At 41.0% G+C, this 21512-nt stretch overlaps 1 protein-coding gene and 1 long non-coding RNA gene across 6 annotated transcripts in view; one reads left to right on the top strand and one right to left on the bottom strand.

Moving 5' to 3' along the window:
- The window catches only part of DENND4C (DENN domain containing 4C), a 78747-nt gene extending 76597 nt beyond the window's left edge, over window positions 1-2150 (bottom strand). For 2 of the 3 annotated variants that reach the window (XM_069776027.1, XM_069776029.1), the window contains exon 1: window positions 1957-2150. The gene's annotated coding sequence lies outside the window, so the exon portion shown is untranslated. Of the gene's footprint in view, window positions 1-1438; window positions 1538-1956 lie in introns of those variants that run through there. The other variant, XM_069776028.1, reaches the window with a different exon arrangement.
- On the top strand, window positions 1263-6313 carry LOC138683764 (uncharacterized). 3 transcript variants are annotated; one of them, XR_011323202.1, is made up of 3 exons: window positions 1263-1634; window positions 4895-5021; window positions 6211-6313. It is a non-coding gene; the product is annotated as an uncharacterized lncRNA (long non-coding RNA). The 3 variants fall into 3 exon arrangements; XR_011323201.1 differs by having other exon boundaries at window positions 1264-1783; window positions 4898-5021; XR_011323200.1 differs by having other exon boundaries at window positions 1264-1783.
- The last annotated feature ends 15199 nt before the right edge of the window (window positions 6314-21512 follow it).

The raw sequence follows: 21512 nt of genomic DNA, 5'->3' as shown, positions 1-21512 counted from the left end.
AAGCAGCCTTTCAACCAATTATTTTAAAAAATTCTCAAAAAAGACTTAGAGTCACATTTATAATAAAGGCATTCTCAAGCTATCTAACAGGTTTGATTTTTTTTAGCTTGCGTCCTTTGTGCCAAGCATTTGAAATATATATGCTAGTCTGGTTAGTCACTTAAGTTTGGTCATAACTGCTTTTTACAAAAAAAAAAACAAATAAAAATCCTTTCATTTTCCAAACAGGTATGAAGTAATTTGCAGTTTATCATTATTTTTTTCCCCAAGAACACAGAGAACGTTTACTGCCTTAACTTCTAACATGCTACCTTAAAAAGAGTGATGCAAAAACTTTTACTAACTTTGTCTTTAGTCTACACAAAAAAATAGCCAACAAAAGCAACTAAAAGCAAATAATTTTCTTTTTACTAACATGTCCACGTGCAGGCTAAGATTTAGCTTTCTTAAATATATCACAATAAGCCAAGAAAATACTACAGAAGTCACCAGAATTCACACTAACACAGCCTACAGAAAAAGAAGAAAGAAGATCAAACGTCCTGTTTGTTTACAAGCTAAGCCCTCACGCAGGTCTAAAAGTCTAGCCACAGGCATTAAGTTTGAAATCACACAAGTGTGTGTTTGCAGCATGCCGGATCTTAACAGCAAAAGAGAAAATTGCATTAAAAAGACTGGTATAGAACTGGCATTTAATTTAGATGTAAAGAATTTTGTTCAGTTTTTGCATCCTTTCTGAGATTGCAGCGCGAACAGTATGTTAAGTTGTGCTTGGACACTTCAGAAGATCAATCGTGTTTGGCATTAACAGCACAGTTAATCAGCTTACATCACATTTAAAGCTTGTGACAGCTTCTGTAAATATTTTTTCCCTGTTTGACATACGGAGGCCCCAGCATATCACCAGATCCTGTTGCTACACAGATTATCCAGTCATGCAGCAAAGACACATCAGATATCCCTGGATGATAGTGCAGGTTGATTAAAAGTTATGGCTCTAGTTTTTTCCTCTTTTTTTAAAATGTGCAGTACTAATCTTCAAGTTTTATAACATCCTACTGATCCAATCAGCTTCCGAAACGTAGCATGACTATTGCGAATGGTGCCTTTATCACCGGGTTGCGGGGCAGGGAGGGGAGGGACGACCCCTGCTATTCAAACATCCCTCCAACAGCCACGACGCCCTCGTCCGCCGTCTCCGTTTCGACACGGAGTAAGCCCCGACAGCCCAGAAGCGCTAAGGCTTCACTGCGGGCACAGCGCACTAAGCGCCCGGGGCGCTCGCCGCCGCCCGAGCACTGCCCAGGAGCTCGCCTCGCCTCGCCTCCGTCCCCCGCAAGGGTTAAATCCGCTGACGCCGCAGCCTAGGGGAGGAGCCGGGGCACAGAAAGGGAGAGAAAAATGGAGAAATCAAGGAGGGAGCTGCCCGGGGACTCACCTGCAGCGCCTGCCACCTGCGCCGCCCCTCTCCGCCCGCGGCCGCGGCAGGCCGGGCGCCGCCCGGAGAGCCCAGCGCTCCCCGAGGAACGGCCGCGCCGGAACAGGAGCAGGGAATTTAACAACAATCACGATAATAACTAAAATTAAAAAAGCCCAGAAACCGCCTCCACCCTGCCGGCCCCGCGCGGTGCCGGGTAAGGGCCAGCCCCAGCGCGGAAGCTCTGCCGGGGCAGGGCAGGGCAGGGCAGGGCAGGAAGGAGCCCTTCCCGGGGACCGACTCGGCGCCAGGGGAACGCGCCGAGCGTCCTTCCCTCTCCGGCGAGGAGGGAGGTTTCCTCCCGAGGTGGGAGAGGGAAGGGGCCGGGGGGAGGAGAGGGGTCCCCCCCGCCGGAGTGCCGGCTTCGTGCCGCGCCCCGAGGAGGGGGCGGTGGAAGGCGGACGAGGCGCCAGGTCCAGCGCCCGCTCCCCGCCTGTCAGGCGCCCTCCCTGCCTCCCTTCCTTCCCGCGGCCGCTCACCTGCCGCCGGCTCGCCCCGCCGACAGCCGCCACCGGGCGCCCCTCGTCCGCCCCAAGGGTGGCGGCGCTCCCGGCCTGGAGCTTTTCTCCGCGCCCGCCGCCTCCTCAGGAGCCACCGGACCCGCCGCCGCTCCTGTCTGGGGACGACGCGGCCACCATGTTACTTTCTCCCCCGCAAACGCCTACAGGCGGGTCCAGGGCCCGCCCCGAAAGGAGGCGGTGGCGGGGCAGGCGAGCGGGCGCGCAGCGCGCCCGGAGTCGCTGCTGCGGCCTGGGGGCGCCCGCGGGCGGCGGACGGCGGGAGCCGGAGTGCTGCGACAGGGAGAGCCCGGCGCTCGGCAGCCTGCGCCGCCTCAGCCCGGGCACCTGCCTGCCTGCCTGCCTGCCTGCCTGGGCCCCGCGGCGGGGAGGCAGAGGGTGTGCGTGAGGCAGAGGGGGCCAGCCCGGGGGACCCCGCTAGGCAGGCAGCGGGGTGAGGGTTAAGGATCTGTGGGGTGCCGTCCCCGGTTGGCGCCGGGCTGCGCCCCGGCTGGAGCTTCTCTCAGGTGTTGGTTTGCACCAGAAAAGAAAATGTCAGAAAGGGGCTTCGGCGGGTCGTTTCAGCCGTCAGCCCGGACAAGGCTGCTCGCTTTGTAGGTGATTCTCATTACCCGATCGGTGCTCGGTGCATTTTCTGTTCAGGTGGCAAGCCGTAGCAGTAGAGACAAGTTCCGGGGGGCACGCCTGGGCCCTGGGGAGGCCAGGAGTGCACTTCATTGAAGTTTTAAGGGAGCACTTGTGTCAGCTGAATGTCTGTAACTCCATGGGGCCTGAGGGGATTCATCCCAGAGTACTGAAGGAGGGAGCAGATGTTACAGCAGGACACCTCTCAGTCATGTACCAGAGGTCTTGGGAGTCTGGGGAGGTCCCTGCTGACTGACTGGAAGCTAGCCAACGTTATTCCAGTTTACCAGAAGGGCATGAGGGAAGACCCCTTGCTCTGTGTGCCTGGAGACATCTGCCACGGCCAGAGCAACCTGACGGGGCCCTGGGAAGACACGGCCGAGGCCTCGGTGACTGGCGTGAAACACCAATGTCAAGCACAAGACAAGAGACGGAGCGGGCAGTGGCGTTGCTGTAACCTCAGACGTGTGTCACTACATTGGTCATGCCATCATTAAATTCCATCTACCCAAAGGAGAGAATGAGGCTAAGAGAAAGGCAGCTAATTTACGTCTCTTTGTACCTCTCTGGCCCAGAGAGGTTAGCTCTGATCCTTGCACCTAAAATAATAGTTTTTTCTGGAATATCTTGAGTTTCGTGATCCATCCTGCCCTTATTATCTAAGAGGAGCAGATAATTTAAAAATGATTTTTTTTTTGTTAAAAAATAATACTCAGTAGCATGCATGTGCCAGGCAGCTTGTGACTGATGCTGAAAACCTGTAATTTAAGAATTTTACGTTATAGCAAATCATTCCATTTCATTTCCATCTGAGTAGCACAAAAAATCCTATTCAAGGTAGGTTTGGAGAGTATTCAAGAATTGTCTTGACTTTGATTTGTCACCAGCTGTCAGATCTACAGCTCCAGGAGGGCCTGATCCTTTAGCCTCATTGGAGCAAATAATTTGTTTACTCTGGGTGCCTCTGACACACATAGGTAAGGATTTATGCGGATTGAGTCTGTGATAAGCTTACTTTGAGTCCTTGGGAATAAAAAGAGCTTCCCTTTACAGATTCCTGACTGAGCACTTGATAATTTCTTCATAACTGCTGGAAGATTTCATTCCTTAATCCTGTAGTTGCCTCCAGAGTCATATGAATTAGGGACATGACATCAGAGACCACTTCATCTTCTCTGGCTTTTGGAATTGACATTTGGAGTAGGAGTTTTCTCCAGAAAGGGGATAATGAAGATGAACAAAGGGGTGGTTGCCTGCTGTTCCAAGGAGTTCTGCTAATCGCAGTCTGTTAAAAATTGCTTGAAGTAATGCTGTCAGTGTAGTATGTGGAAGATCCTGATCCTTGTTTACTTTTGAATAGCTGTATAAGATAGAAAGCTCTGAGTCCAAGTGTTTCATCTTACTGTACAGCTGGTTATGATTTCACAATTTATTCACTCAGACTGTATGATATGGACTGGAAGTTGAAGATTCACAAGCTCTTTCTGGCTTTAATAATTTAATTAGTGACATACAGAGACGAGGTAAGCACACAGTCATTTTCATACATAGCTTCAGGTTAAAACATGTATCTGATTAATTAAAAATTTAATTGTAATTGACAGTGCTATTTCAGCAGACCCATTTATCTGAAAAACACCATTTTGTCTGAAAGTGTTAGAATTTCAGTCCAGTCTTGGAAATTTTCTCTAGTTGTCACTGTGTTATGAGATCAAACCCCAAGTTAGACAGGCCCTTCGTGCTGGAAAGGTCTTTGTAATTACCAGCAGGTGAGCAGAGGGATCCCTTTCTTTATACAGTCATCTTTGACTAATTAACACATGCTGCTTAAAATACTGGCCTAAATTCAGGAATACTTTGAAGTTATTCATTTAAAAAATCAAGTTATCTCAATCTTCTCTGCATAAAACGTGGCAGGATTTTGCGAAATATATCTTTTTAAGGCTTTCTATGTTTATTTTTCTGGAAACATGTTCCCTTTACCTTTAAAAGCTTTCAGTTACAGTCTGTCTGTGTCCATCTTGGAAGATAACGGGTCTTAGAATTGTTTTCAAAATGCTTATGATTCCCTTGAGTGTTATTTCTTATATGAGTCCCCAGCAGTCAAAAAAGAGAGGTTACTCCTGCTAAACAGGACGGAGCATGGTACCTCTTGGTTTGGGCGACCTATAGAAAATGGGGTTTTAAATAAGCACAAGATTCTTCCAATGTTTGTTTCTGCTAGGGCTCTGCATTGTCTGGTCTTCGCTGTTAGCTTTTGCTTTGTATATTTTAGCAGGTTCCTGGGTTTGCTGTTACTCAACAGCCACTTTCTCTACTCAACTGAATGTTCCATGTGCTGCTGCATGTCGAACCTGACCAGCCAGCCCACATGAGTGAAAATGCACAAAGACAGCTGTTTTGTAAGTGCAGTCAGATTTGTGATTTGTGTGATTTTTGATCTGCCTGTAATTGATGAGATAATTGATCCTATCCTAATATGAATATTTCTGAACATGAATTTTGTTTTAAAGTTCAGGTCAGTTTATGCTGACTCACTCTGTCCCTCGCCTATCTAACCTGACTTATGACCTGTAGGTATTTACCTAGATCTTATTGGCTGTTTTAGTAACATAACCTCATTTTTACTTTCCAAGAAAACGCATTTCTTGTATCCAGTTCAGTACCGTAGACCCTGAAATTCTCAATATCTTAAGTCTTCACTGTTTTTGTCATAATAGTCATCACAGATAACTACTTCTGTTCCATTTAGAATTTTGGAATACAATGAGGACAGCAAAGTGACTGTGAACTTGATTTGGTTTCTCTTTCACTTGTAATCACATTATAGAATGTGTGTAACAGATACATAAAATAACAGTCGAGGTAAGGAGAATATCCAAGTGATTCATATTAAACAGATAATTTTGATAGTCTGGGGCAGAAATAGTTATCTGTCCTTGGGGAATACTGTGTTGCCAAGATATCTATTAGTATTTTACACTGAAAAGGGCAGTGTTAGAGAAAACAGATATATAGTTTAGTTTAGAGATGCTATTATTTCAGCTGAATATATTGAAAATATCTGGAGGAGATGTCTTACAAAGAGACTAAAAGATCATTAACTTGCTCAGTTTATCAAAAGATTTGGGTTGACTTGATTAGAATAAATAAGTACCTTCACAAAGGGTAAATAGGACTTCTTAATTTAGAGAAAAGCAACAAGAAATAACAGCTGGAATATAATGCCATACAAACTCAGATGTGAAATAAGACATGGTTCCTTACCATGTAATAATAACTGATAGATGGTAGATACTTAAATTCTGGCTCCTTTTCTGGGAAGCATTGTTTACTCCTGTGTAGTCTGAAAAAGATGATATGAGGTAATGATTTTTCTTGGCTTCAACATCCATGATTAACTACAACATTTAGCTCATTTATTTAAAAAAATAGAGCCTACCCAACTAGCTTTCCATTGGTCCTCTGAGGACTGATTGGAAGTGCCTAACACTGAGTAAAATTAATTTGTTATTTTATCTATCCTTAACAGAAAGATAAAAGGTAGATGCGGAAAGCTTTGCCTATATTAATAGTATGTTCCTTGTTAAGTCTCACAGATACTGTTGGAAATGGACATGCTCCTAGAAAACTGAACAAAACAGAAAAGGAAATGGAGGCAAGTAAACATAAACATTATCATTATATTGCTGTTTTCATTTAAGTATTAAAGGAGCAACAATTCTTACACTAGGGAGGTGCAAAATGCCGTCTGAGAAGGGAGCGGGGAGGTGGCTGGGGACTAAAGCTATTGTGAGAGTCTTTGAGTATGAACCCAGGCATCTGGGAGCTGTATAGCATCAGTTACTCCTCACTGGGAGTGAGGGGGTTTCTCCCTGAGAGTTAACCACAGGCCACTGCTGCTTGACTGCAGATTTCTCACTACTTTTCTGTCCTCTGACTCTACCCCTCCTCTAGACACTTCTTCCCTTTTACTGCCCATTATCTAATCTCAGTGACAGCCACGTGTCCTCAGCCATCCTACTGTGTGAGGATACATATGAGGGGGAAAGCTTTCGATTAAGCAGTTCTCGTGCTAGGATCTTTGGTTACATACTAACGAAGACTGTGTTTAGCATGTCTGCAGGGACAGACGTCTTAATGCAATCTGAGACCTGTTAACTCAGGTTGTGGTTCCACAAACACTTCAAGCCAATGGGGGATGCCTCCATCACATCCCAGTGCCTAGTTCTTGGTTCTCTTCTCACCTCTTTTATGCTGGCAAGACAGCTCATGTTCTTGTGGAGTGAATAAAGCTAGGCAACTAATGTAATAAAAAAAACCCGCAAACCCACAGGTTTAGTTTTCTTGTGGTTTCAAATGCTTTTGCTAGCAAAAGAAAGGTGTCAGCAAAGGGATTCCTTTCCCAAGCTAGTAAGTCAGCTTAAGGAGTCCTTCAGAAAGTACCTCTGAAAAGCAATTGCTTACTCATAGCAGGTCTCATTACTGTGGAAGCAGATAAGTACTCTTGGAGGTGTGGGACAGCAGGTAGAGCTGCCTCATCCAGACAGTTCAGGTTTCTACAAAAAAACTTAACGATTTACATTTGGGGTAAGTGGACTTAGAAGCTAAGTCCACTGTTATGCTTTTAATCCTTGAAGCACCTACCTGAGACCCTTCCCTCAAGGGGAAAAAATATCATTCAATGTGAATAATGGAGTTTGGTCCCATGTTCCAGAGCATATGTAAATACAGCAAATGTGTGTGTATGTGTTTGGGTGGGTTTTTTTCCTTTCATAGTTCCTTTTTCATTCACAAAGTGCTTTACAGGGAAAAGGGTGTGAAGTCAGCTGTGAGAATAGACTGGGTAAAGAGGCTGGTTTGTGTGTAGAAAGAATATTTGATTCTGTTGGAGAGTCCTAGAGTACAGAAGTGATTGTCTTTCAGGACTCCACAGGTAAACAGCTAGATGAATGCTGCCTAGCCCTTTTGTTTTCTCAGGTACTGGTGTTTTCATTTGAACATAAAAGACTGCAGCATTCCCAGAGGCCTCTCTGTTCAAGTTATTTATCACCTGCTTAAAAAAGCTGGGGAGAAGGATCTTGTAACATATTTCTGGCATCAGATGAGTGAGGAATGAGGTAGGGTATGTCCCTACCCAGGGTTTATGTCATTGGCTCAGGAGTGACTCAGCCTTTCACCTTTCCGAAGTAAATAAATAAGAGTTCTCTGCAGTTTACCATGGGTGGTGGTTTCAGTCATGACCTTAGAAGGTTGTGTTCTCTTTGCTCCATGCATTTCTTTGCTGTTTTCAGAAGAGAAACCACTCATTGTGCTTTTTCACTGAATCTTTGCTACAGTTCTCCACTTCTTTCCTGATTTTGTTACATGTCACATAACTAAGAGACAGCCTAGGTATATGATCATATTGGTGCTATCTGGCAGTAAAATGTGCAGATATGTTCCAGATACATGCTGTTCATTTACATGGAATGTTAATTTTCAGGAAACAGCAAAATCTAATAGGCAGAGCATAACACAAAGGCACAAGAAATACACACAGCCACTGTATTTCTACTCCTTCTCCTGGCCTTTTAAACTAGCTTGTATAAATTCCTTAATCTGTCTATTCTAATCATAATCTTGTATAAATAATATGTTCTGTAACATTGTGAGATAGCAAGATAAAACCACATAAAAAATGCAAAGTATTGTTAAAATTTTATGTTATTATTGACTAACTAGAAAACTTAGGACTGAAATAGAAAAATATATCCCTGTTAAATAATGTCTTCAGACTTCATTTAACTGTTGTATGGGTTTACACATGAAACATTGCAAACCTCTGTGAAGACTTTGTTTCAATCTCAGACAATCCAAACACATACAAACAACAGATTTTCCTTGAATTGTCCGAAAGCAAATGTTATTTTACAAATAAAATGAGTAATAGCAGGAAAAAATGTATGGTTAGCACTGGGTGAAATACACTGATACGAATTAGTTCAGAAATAGTTGCCTGATAGTTGTTGGTAAGGTAGTCAGCCTTGCTTATGTGTCGCCCTGTCGTGAAAAGGAGTGGTTTGGACCGCTTAAAGAATCACCTCCAATGGTGTTAATAAAAAAAATATTTAATAGGAGTTTGTATAAAAGCACGACTTCACAGAATTTGATGGCAAGGTTCAGTCTATTACTTAATACATGGATGAAACATATACAGGAAAATTAAGTCAGGATCAAACGAAAATTATGTATACAGAGACCAAAGATGCAATAGGGTAAAAGAGAAACATAAAAAGAAAAATCGAGTTAGAATTGATTTCTTGTGTTTTTTACAGAGATCCAGAATGTAAAAAGGTAGGGGAGACCCTCATGTTGAGTCACGAGGTTCAGAGGAGACCCTCTTGCTTTCTAAACTCCTGTTAAGAGTTTAGGTGCGGCTGGGTCAACTCCTAGTCTCAGACTTGGTCAATGGTTTATATCTACAGGGATTATGAGTATAATAGCAGCCTGAGACTCATTCACAGTTGAATAAAGTTCACGACAGTGACTCTGAATATAGATTTGAAAAGCAATATTTGTAATATACTTGCTATAGAATATTCAGGTTAGTACACACACACATGCACAAAGATACTGAGGGAAATACATATAAGCAAGTAAAAGAGGTGTATCTGTTAAAAATTCCCCTTGAGTTCAGTGAAACTATTCACATCAAATGCTTCGGCATCTTTCTCAACGGGCAAAGGGTTGGGCCTCAAGGAGCAAAGAGTATCAGCCCAAGTCTCCTCGTTGGCTTTCGGCGACAGATGTGCGATCATCGCAAAATGAAAAGTTTGCGAGCTCGGAGAGGCATCCCGCTCGAGAGGTGTCCCACTCAGAGGGAGATGCTGGTCGCAGCCTGCTGCAGCCCAGGAGAGCCCAAAGGGTCTCACTTAGTACCATTCTTTATGGGTTTGGGAGATGGTTGGCTTTAGTGATCAGCAAATTACTGGGATTCCAGTAGCACTGGTACTGTTTCACATGAGTTATGATTCAGATAAGGAAGGCTCCAAGGCTGTCAGAGAATGACTTAAGATTCAGATACGGGATGATCCAAGACTGTCAGGAGAGGACTGAGATATGTCCCAAGATTGTCAGGAAATGACTAATTACCCCTACTCCTGTCCCCAGCCTCCATCAGGCAACAGGAGTCCTTGCTACGGTCAGTGCAGCTCCATGCAAGAGTTCCTGGTATGATCAAGGGACACTTAACTGCCCAACTCCTTACACAAATGTTAAGGCCTAGTGAGGCTTCCCGAGTTTGTAGATCAGCACAGAAAAGGGGAAGAAATGCACCACCACACACCCAAGCGCAACAGGCTTAGAGTAACTAAATTTAACTGAAAGCATGGACTGATGTCACATGCTCTATGACATTGTGTGGGTATATAACTTCTAAAGTACTTACTGCAGTACAGTGATACTCGTGTTCTTTTTAATGTATCATCTATGATGAGAGCTCAAACTTTATATAAATATAGTATTCTTTGGCACTTCCAAAACATGAAAGATATAAACCATTAATAGTACATTCATTTTTGTTATTTTGATTATATTTAAAATAATGGTGTGAATAATATTTATAAAGAGCTTTATAGGTTCATAATTGGATACTGTTGTACACCAGCAGAACCTGTTCCTTTGGTGTTTTATATTACGAGCATATAGGTACAGTTTAATACATATAGAGTAATATTAATTTCAGAATAGCTCTGTACTGTAGCTTGAAGTCTAAACTTACTTATTTGTACACTAAAATACGTGTATTCCCAAAGTAATAATTTGTCCTATTTGCAAAACTCTAGAAATAGAAAGGTTCCTTATACTGTTAAAAAAGACGTGAACAAGCTTTAGTGTGATTAGAATCTGGATCACCAAGTATCTTAATGAGAAACTGGTATTGTATATTCCATACTTTCACATATTCCATTATGAGTTTACTGGTTTTCTTTTAAACACCTACGAAATTTTGCAGAACAGCCTATCTTTAAAGCAATATTAACGACAATGCATTCTAATAAAAATCTAGTTGGAGTAGCTATGATTTAGGTACGGCAAGCTTTCTTCTCAATTCTGACCAAACTTAAGAATTTTTAAAACATTATTTTCTATATTTTTCTGGCTCATTAGAAGTATTTCTGTTACCACATGTTGATCTGTTTCTAGGGTCTTCTTGTTCCTCTTGCCTATCTAATGCTGGTTTTCTCCTCTTGTTTTTTTTTCTGTTTTTAAATAGAAGGTGCATATAAATTCCCAAGGAAAGAAAGTAGTGGTATTTGCAGCTAGAATGAACATTAAGCCATAATCCTATTTAACAGAATAGAGTATAAAATGCTTTTTGAAGTATCTTGTGGTGTGGTTATGTTATGTTATTAGTTTTTCTCGATATTCTCTTATTATAAGATAGCAGAGCAAGAGCACTCTTAATAGTGTCACCTACAGTCATCTGCCATCAAATTACTAAGTAGGGAAACATGGAAAGGTTATCTGCTCTTGCATACAGTTTGGGACAGAATTACCCCTCCCTGGAGCTAATGACTAAACAAGTCCGATCACATTTCAGCTGTATTTAGGTCCTTCATAGAAAATTTGTAACTAAGCCCAAATCTGCCCATTCTTGGTGACTTAGTATCTAGAGCCAGAGCCACATTACGAGATGGAAACTACTGTAATACTAGAAGGTTTTCCATACCACTACTGAAGGTATTCTATACGTCTTAGTAAAGATACAGTACATATGTATTCAGATATTATATATGTGAGAACAGCATTATTTTTTTGAAAAGGACAAAGTATTTCAAACCTTCCTTAGTAATTTATGGCACTTTGAGAGAATGTTTTTAGCTTACATATTGCAGTGTTCACAAGAATACTCAAACTGAATTATTTATGATAAGAACCCAGCTTATGCATCCCTTGGTACCTTCCCATTTTTTTCTCAAAACTTAGAAGAAAGATGTTTTCTATTACATGCATTGGAGTATATACTGAATTTATGTATATCTACATAAAAAAAGATGCACAGCATGTCACTGACTTGGCCTGATGGTCTATGCTCTAAGTTCATACCTGATGAAAAAAACCACCTGCAAGTACCTAATGAATTAGTACATAGATCTCTTGAGTGGCATGCGTGAAGGACTGTTTTTATCCAGAGAATGCATGTTACACAACTAACTGGTATAATATGGAACAAAGCTTTGGCAAATAAAGCAGAACATAATGACCGGATCTTTAAGTTCATGTAGTTCCCTCAAGTGCTATCAATCTTCACCCAGTAAGGAATTTCCTATTATTTAACGTTCAAATGCAGTAACAGTCAGCATGCCCTGTTCTTTGGAAACTGCCATGCTAAATGTTGATATAGCTCCAAGGATAGCAAATGTCCATCAGCTGTTCATTGTATGAGGTAAAGTTGCTGGTGTTTCTTGGTTATTGTTGATGTAAGTCCGACTTGTAATGTTATTTTGATATAATGATGTCTATTGCTTTGATGCACCCTAGTTGTGTCTTCAAATAGCAAATAGGCTGACAGAAAAATCTTTTCCTTTCTAACCATTAGGTGGAGCTAAACATCCTGTAAATTAAAAAGTTGATTCCATTTCTTTCCATCAAATTATTCCGGCTTCTATTCAGTTTTGATGTCCTTTCAGTTTTCTCTGATAGAGTGTAGCCTTTTTGTATAAGCTGCTGTCAGGAAACTTCAGACACAAATCGGTTTATGTGTTACCGAAAAAGCTGAAAATGTTTTCAGAAGCTGAGCAATAAAATCGTAAGTGTGAAGGCTTCTTTAATTATGGATGTTGTCAAGCTGTATTTTCTACAGAACAAGAAATGTGTATCACAGTGTTTTAATACTTTGTGCTAATCCTTACTGAATCCTTACAACCATCATGTTTTCTAAAAGGAGTGTAACACAGGGGCAGAGAGGATTTAAGCATGTTTGTACAGTAGTGAAATCCCCCAAATCAGTGTATTTATCTATATTATTTAAGTTAAATGAATGTTTAAGCACTTTACTGGATTGGCTCTTATGTATTCCTTATGTCTGGATTGCTGCAGTAAAATATCTGTTGAGAAACCTGCTTATCACATGGACCTTAATACCTATCTACATATCTGATGTAGATTTTTTAATTGTGAAAACAGGCTAAAATTGATGCTCTAGGAGGTCTTCACACTTCAAATGAGTTTAAATGTGTTCTGTCCCATTGATGTTGCATTGGCTTTGCGTAGGCAGAGTGTTATTGCACACAGATACAGATACAACAGCAGGCTGTAATTTGAAATGCCAATGTCCTAGTTTTATTTGTAATTCACAGAATATACAACTGTACTGAAGCAGGGGAGGAAGGGGACAATTTGCAGTTTGTAGGATTTATTCTTTCATGTGGTGGTGGGAGGAAGCACAACAGGTTCTAAATGTGTTAGCAATAGTGTGATTTTTGTAGAAAAATTGAATATATTTCAAATTATAGCTACTCCTTCCAAAACTCCTTAAATATGTTTGTGGTTATACATAGACAAAGCTGCTGTTCAAGTTTCTGTTAAGTTCATATTCCATTGAGATAATTTGAAGAGTTCTTGGCTGTTCCCTCCCACCATCCTTCATACTATAGCCTTTTGTAAAGATTCTGTAACTTTTTTAGTGATGTGTGCAGCATTCATAAGGTATTTAAAATTGTGTTCAATTGTCTAAACTTTCCTTTCTGTTGTGACACATGCTTCGTTTCATATGTGACATACAAATGTAGAAGCCAGCATTTTTTAAATATGTTTAATTCATGTCTTTTGTTTAAAAAAGCCTGTGAACTGTAAGCTATAAAATACTGTTGAATTGGCTAAATGACACCTGCAAGGCAGAAACAAATCTTCTGACGGGTTTTATTGAGGAGAAAACTGTACTTTAGGAAAAAACAGTATTCCTTTCAAATAACTCATTATTCTGTGGTATTTGAGCAACAGAAACTGTAAACATCATTTGCTATAGTAGAGCCTAATACTGTTTTCACTGAGATGATAATTACCACCTCCACTGGTTGTCACTGTTTTGGAGTCTGATTCAAAGAGTATTTTCTCCTGAAGTGAAACTGTCCTGATTAGTTGTCTCAGTCCATTGAAGGCTCTTACCCTCTAGAAAAGAGTCTCTTCCTGCCCCTTGGCACAGTGAAATCTAGTGTGTTTGAGAAGTCTTGAAAGGTGAGGAGGAATTTAATGTGATTTGGGTTGACGTTGCTTGCCCTCTAAGAATGGGGTGTCACAGTAGCCATGTGACTAGGAATAACAAAGATTCTTAGAGGAGAACAAGCAAGTAGGTACCCAGGAAGGGACAGAAGTTTTTTAGAATTAGTATAGTTAGTTAATCTTAGTGCTCAGCACATCCATATCAATATTAACGTAATGGGAATTTTCCCTTCAACCATTATTTGTGTGCTGAACTGGGCAGCACTTTTATCATGCTAATATGGTTAGAGGTTTCCTATATGTCTTAACGCAACATGGTATGGTTACTTCTGAATAATTTCTTCTTGAACCATTGTTTCACTCTTGTACAGGTAGTTTTTATGCTGATATATGTGGAATTGCACAACAGAACTGTGACTTTCATATCAAACTTTGATCAGACTTGTGGTAGTGACAGGTTTTGTACTGTGTATCTTCCGTAGACTTTAACCAAAGGATAATGTACTAGAATTACTGGTAATGCCAGCTGTGTCACAGCATAACACCAGGAGAGGTCTAGGAAAGCATTTTTCAATCAAAAATTCCCTTAGAATTACAATTAAAGAAAGATAGGAATATATACCCATTCTTAGAAAAATGTAAAGGATACCACTGCAACCATGTGGATTCTGTATTATTTACTCAGTCTGCAAAGGAATTTTTAAGCACTGCTGTCTGCAACAGCATTCTTTCTAGAATTTTGAAGGTAATGTTGACTCTTCAGTTTTAGTTTGTGTCATTAGTCTTGGATGGGCTACCCAATAATTTCTGAATACAGTAGCTTAAATGAACACAAACATGACAGCTGCCTGAATATGAGCTGGCAGTGTGCCCAGGTGGCCAAGAAGGCCAATAGCATCCTGGCTTGTATCAGAAATACACAGTTAAGATTTTATTGCTCAGCTTCTGAAAACATTCCCTGGCCAGCAGCACTAGGAAAGTGATCATCCCCCTGTACTTGGCACTGGTGAGGTCACATCTTGAATACTGTGTTCAGTTTTGGGCCCCTCACTACAGGAAAGACATTGAGGTGCTGGAGCGTGTCCAAACCACGGCAACGAAGCTGGTGAAGGGTCTAGAGAACAAGCCTTATGAGGAGCGGCTGACGGAACTGGGGTTGTTTAGTCTGAAGAAGGGGAGTCTGAGGGGAGACCTTGTCTCTCTCTACAACTACCTGAAAGGAGGTTGTAGCGAGGTGGGTGTTGGACTTTTCTGTCAGGTGGCTGGTGATAGGACAAGAGGAAATGGCCTCAAGTTGCAGCAGAGGAGGTTTAGATTGGATATTAAGAAAAAAATTTTCATTGAAAGGGTTGTCAAGCATTGGTACAGGCTGCCCAGGGAAGTGGTGGATTGACCATCCCTGGAGATGTTTAAAAGCCGTGTAGACGTGGTGCTTAGGGACATGGTTTAGTGGTGGACTTGGCAGTGTTAGGTTTACAGTTTGACTCAATGATCTTCTTAAGGGTCTTTTCCAACCTAAATGATTCTATGATTCTATGAATTTTATTTTGCAAGGCAGGTTCAGTATCAGTCAGGTGCAAATCCAGGCAGAACACACTTATATCATGCCTTGATTAGGTAAGGATCAAAAGCAAGAGATTGAGTTTAAATCCAGTTCCTGAGCCAATGGACAGATGGTGAATGGGTGGAGGCCCCAGATGATGCTTCATACAGCTCTTTCTCCCAACAGCTGTTGTCACAATAGTCTCATCCAAGGTTGCACAGTTGCATCAGTTAGACCAGATCTTGAACAAAGACAGCTAAACCCCTAGTTCACTTGGGAAAGAGTTTCAGAAGAAAAACACAGAGAAGAATGGTTACAGGGCTGGTCAGTGCAATTAAAGTCTGTTATTGTACTCAGGTTCCTGATGTATAAACGTGTTTCATAAACATGTATATGAGTCTTGCCACTAATCAACAAATAATTGCAGCATACTGAAATCATTGCCCCTGTTATGTAACTCTGTGTACAGTACTGACACTCTTCTTGTGTGTAATGTGTCTTTTTTATGTAGACCCCAAAACTGCACTTCATTTGATGTATAAGTTATGATCTTGCTTTCCCAAAAGCTTTGCTACACTGGATCTGCAGGCTTTTTGGAGCTTGTTTAATTTGTTATCTTAAAATTTTAAAGGCAAGCATTATTGCTGAAATTCCATGAGTGCTCTAAGCTGAGTCAGGCTAGTACTGCCACAGAAGAAGGTGGATACCACTATTTTTGTTCCGTGCAGCTTCCTTCTGTCCCAACTGCCTTGATCCTTAGTGTCAGCACAGGTCTTCATATAGGTCATGATGACTTTAACCTGACAGTAATGTTTAATTTAGAAACATGATAATTAAGTCTGCAAATGAATTAACCAAGCAGCTGTCCAGGCTGTTTTGCCAGTGTAAGAGAGCAGGCTAGTGCAGAAGTAGAGACAGGAACAAAATGTCAATGGCAGGGAGAAGGCAGGACCATCTCTTTTAATGGACATGCCAACTCAGATAATTTTTGTTTACTTTCAGAACGCCAGGGTGCATGCTCTTAAATGTGCACATCAAGGCTGTGCTGTATATAAAGATCTTAACAGGCTGGAGAAATGGGCTGGTAAGAATGTCATGAAGTTCAAGAAAGGGAAGTGCCAGGCGCTGTGCCTGGGAATAACCCTATGCACCATCCCATGCTGGGGACTGACCGGCTGAAGGGCAGCTTGGCAGAAAAAGCCCTGGGGGTCTAGGTAAACACCAAGCTGACCATGAGCCAGCACTGTGCCCTTGAAGCAGAGCAAGCCAATGGTGTCATGGTGTGCACTAGGCAGGGTATTGACAGCAGGTTGAAGGAGATGATCCTTCCCCTCTGCTCAGTGCTGGTGCAATATGCCTGGGTTCTCTGTCCAAGTCTGGCTTGTACCAGGCTCCCTGGTACAAAAGAGGCATGGACATCCTGGAGTGAGTCCAGCAAAGAACCAAAAAGATGATGAAGGGCTTGGAGCATCTGTCATATAAGGGGAGGCTGAGAAAGCTGGGACTATTTAGCCTTAAAAGAGAAGGCTAGACATAAATATAAACACCTGATGAGGGATGCAAGTAGATAATGTAAGACAATGAGCACAGTCTGAAATACAGGAAATTCCACTTAAACACAGTAAAACCTTTTTTTATTGTGATGCTGGTCAAACACTGGATCAGGTTGCCCAGAAGAGATTCAGAACTCAGTTGGATACAGTCCTTGGCAACCTGTTGTAGCTGACACTCCTGCTCTGAGCATGTAGTGGGACTAGAGACCTCCCAAGGTGTCTTCCAGCCTCAGTGCTTCTGTGATTCTATGAAGTGGAATGCATGGTGGATGGAAACAAATCATTAGGTACTCATAGTAATTAGTATTGTCACAAAAATCATATTGCCTATTATATTTCTTACTGTTATTATGTATATCTTGCAGAATAAGCATGACTAGAATGTGCAGTACTGTTTTCAAGTGAGATAATGTGCTATACAACTTACTAATGTAAGAGGAAACAAATGAGGTATTCACAATGAGTTTTCATTTAGTAATCAACATACAAATATTACAAAGAAGGCTGGGTGCATTTTCACTACCTTGTCTTCATTCATTTTTTTCCTCAGAAGACTTATTCTAATTGATATCTGCAGTAAACTTTTTATTAATATTGGGAGCTGTAATGAACCAAAAAAATTCATAATTTCTTGTAACTTCCATAGTTGCTGGAAAAGGAGAGAAAACATCAGTAAGTCCACATGATCAAAATATATTAATGTTGTTACAAAATCATGTAGGAGTTACAAGCTGATATCAAAATGGTATCTGGAAATTACCAGAAGATTAGTTTGCTACTATCTATATCTAAGATGTCAATAAAGAGAAATAGGAAATGGGTTTTCCTAAATAAATAACTGAAATTATTCTTAAAATCATACAGCTGTGCAGAAGTAACTTTTACACAAAAGTTTAAAGAAATAATAACATAAGAGCTTGTAAGCATGTACAACATATGTATGAGCATATTGTATGAGGTACCTATAATTCTAAGAAGTAGGTGATATGATCTGAAAATCAATTGCCATTCATGATATTGTACTTCTTCTTGCATAAAAAGAAACATTAGCTTTGTAAAACATTTCAAGATTTTTGAATAGTTAGTTATTTTATGAATAGGTCATTTCACTGTGGAGTATTAAATGTGGTCTAGTCCTGATACAGCTACAAAAGTTTCCACACTTCACTGATACTGATAAGCAATATGTGGATATGCAAAGAATGTTAGTACCACACAGGTGGAGCTAAAACTTTGATGCTGTTATGAAACAATTAAAATGGATTCCCACCCAATAATCTACATTAAAGAGCAAGAAAAGATATTTACTCATTTTAGGTTATTTATGTACTTTAACTGAAGGTTTTTGAGAAAAGCTAGGAAAATCAGTGCTGGGTTGAGAGTATTGGAAGAAAAATGCTGAAAAGCTGCTAAAGCCATAGTTGCTAAGACGGAAGATTAGTAGTGAATTGTATATTTATTCACTGTAACAGTCCATAGGCCATGTCTACTCATTTTTTATTCAAATACAGGCTACGCTAGAATTTGCCTGGCAGCCAACAGACTCGAGCAATTTACGTTCATAAGGGTTGGCTTTTGAAAGAGTGAAAGTGGGCATAAAAGTTAAGTCATTCTACAACAGCCAATACAAGACTGTGAGGCTGTTTCACCTGGGGGAACAGAGCCTTTGCATCAAAAGTATTAAATTATATGTACTTTCATGGTTTAATATGGTGTCTCAGCCTACGAATATCAGCCATTTTACAGCACAATGCTTTATTTTTATGTTTTGAATCAGATCTAAATGAACCATTAGCTGCCAATAACCTAAGAAAACACAATCTTTTTGCTCAGAATAACTGTCATAGAAGAGTGGCTTCCAAATCTTGAGAGATTAATGCAATACCTGTCAGCATCTCTGCCTGCTCCTTGAGGGATGTTAGACAGATACTTGGATTATACTTGGAGTATAATCCAAAATTAAGTGAAGTTAAGAATTTTGACAAGAACAAGTTTTAAATGTACTTTTTAAGTTTGAGAATTAGGACTGTCAGAATTGGAGTGGCTGTTTAAGAAAAAATGATCTTCCACTCCTAATTAGGTACTTACATCCTTTATCAATTATTGGTGCAAAATCATTCTGAATATAGTTATTACTTAGTGTTATTAGCATAACTTCCATGAGGATTTTTGGTGCTCCTAACAGTGTATACTACATTTTGAGAAGACCCTTGTAGTTTTGGAAAGTTACTATTTTTTCTCAGGAATGACATTTACAGATGTCACTGTTAGTGGTTCCAAAATGGGAAAATTCTTATGAAACAATAGCACAGAGCTGGTTTTTTTTGCTTTGCTTTTCTTAGTTGCAGCTGTTCTGATAAACATTACATGCCTGTAAAGGAAGCCATAATGTTTGTTTTCTGCCAGAAGCTCCATAATCTTGCAGCTTTATCAGAAAGAGAGCTTTTTAAGTAGGCCCCACTGCAGGGATTTAGCAAAAAATGAGGTACTGACATTAATTATTTAGTGGATTAAATTATTGTGTTTGCTGCCTGACTAGTTCTGCCCTTAATATTTGTGTAAATTAGTTACTGTTCAGAGAGTTGATTAAGATCAAGTAAAAAAGGATGAGGGAGAAGATACCCTAATTTTTTAATGTTTCCTTTCCTTATTTTTTAAATCAAGGGTGTTGATTTTGATACAAAAGAGTAGGAAAGTACAAAAAGAAAAAAAGAGAAACTAGGGGAAAGGTCAAAGATGAAGTCTGAAGCAATGCTGGTAAATATATATAGCAGTCTGGCAGTGTTTGTCTGACACATCCTACCATATTACAGAATAGAGGGGAAATACAGTCTGCTGACTTCACTCAGGAAGCTTGTTGTCTCCTGACTCACTGACTCACTATCACTTCACATCCAGAAAAAGTGGTTCCATGGGAGAAGAGGCTTCAGAATTAGCTGCATAATTCTGAGGAAAGTCAAGGAAAAAACCCTGAGTTTTTAAGTGTAAGCAGTAGTAAAGGAATGGGTTTTAACTTTACATGATATGCAATTTTATTTTATTTTTTTAATGTCACTTTAGGTAGACCAGGAATATTGACTGAGCTAAAAGCATACCTGCAATAAAACCTGTTTGTGACAAAAATAAGAAAAGCTGAGGAAGCCCAGGCTTTTGTTAGGGGTCAGGAAGAAAGACTAGTGATACAAGTAATGGTGAAGTTAGGTTCCACCTGCTTAAGATACTAAGGGGAGATGCCTCCCAGATAGTACTTTGCAGATGTTCAGAAAACAGGTCTTCAGAAAGTAAGCCTTCTGCATCCATCCCTTACTGGCGTAGGAAGGACATAGATATTTGAATGGATCTATGTGTACCTGTGGGCTCAGTGCCTGCTTGCTAGGATTTAGGTAAAAATTCACTTGCAGAGGATTCTGGGTGTTTGTTCATTCTTACGTGATGTTATCAGCAATTTCATTAATTAAATAATTGTTACTGGACATCTACCTTAATTCTTGTTTGAAAGACCAGTCACAATCTTAATGCTATTTACTTACCAAGCAGCTAAAATGGGTTAAATTTCTGAATCTATTGGCCTAACTTCTTTAAGGAAAAGAAGACACATACTGCTACCTCTTTTCAGCTATCATGTGGTAACTTAGAGCATTCCCTTCTGTTTCCCTTTTGAATCATCCTTCTGCTTTTAAGCTCAAGTATAGAAACCTTAAGTATCTGGCAGAAGAAGGAAAGAGCCAAAGAAGGCTGGAAGGAGCAATAAATTGGTTTGGCAGTGCATGAGAAGGGTTCACAGGTCTTGCATGAGTTTTATTCTCCTCTCAGCAGCTGTTGGTTACTGGGGCTATGAAATACACTTGCTTTAAGGGCCCTGAGACCATCCCTCCTCCTGGAGGTTTGGCTGCTTGTGCTCAGGGCCAATTTAGTATAGCTGAGGACTGTCCCCTCCTTCCAGTGACCTTGGAGAGGTTCCTCCCAGAGACATCCCTCCCAGACAGCACTGCAGGAAGTCCTCAGCTTTCTGTGGGAACTGATCTAAAGTGCTGCACTAGTGCTTGGATCCCACCTGAGCTACAGCTGCCACTGCATTGCAACCCTGCCTATGTCTGGCCATTGGCCTGCTAATCTGAGCCCAGACCCTGACCCACAGGATGACATCCCAGCCTGACCTTGGACCCTCCTTATCACTATGGGCCTGCCTGGCGATCACTTGTTACCCTCACAGGGCCTGATCCTAACTCTGAATTGCTGACTTGCGTTCCTGGATTCACCTTGACCCTGTGTCATCACCTTGAGCTTGCCTGATGTCCTGGGCTCTGGGCTGACTCTGGCTGCTGTTTCTGGTGTTGTGGCTTAATCCCATCAAGCATCTCAGCCCCACACAGCTGTTTGCTTACTCCCCTCCAGTGGCATGAGGGAAAGAATCAGAAGGGTAAAAGTGAGGAAACCTGTGGGTTGAGATAAAGGCAGTTTAAAGCAAAAGCTGTGCATGAAAGCAAAGAAAAAATAAGGAATTAATTAATTACTTCTTGTGGGCAGGCAGCCATTTCCAGGAAAGCAGGGCTTCATCACACGTGATGGTTATGTGGGAAGACAAACACCGT

Source organism: Haliaeetus albicilla, chromosome Z (genome assembly GCF_947461875.1).
Source record: "Haliaeetus albicilla chromosome Z, bHalAlb1.1, whole genome shotgun sequence".
Taxonomy (NCBI): domain Eukaryota; kingdom Metazoa; phylum Chordata; class Aves; order Accipitriformes; family Accipitridae; genus Haliaeetus; species Haliaeetus albicilla.
Note: the sequence above shows the minus strand (reverse complement) of the source record. Positions and strands in the feature narration are given on the sequence as shown.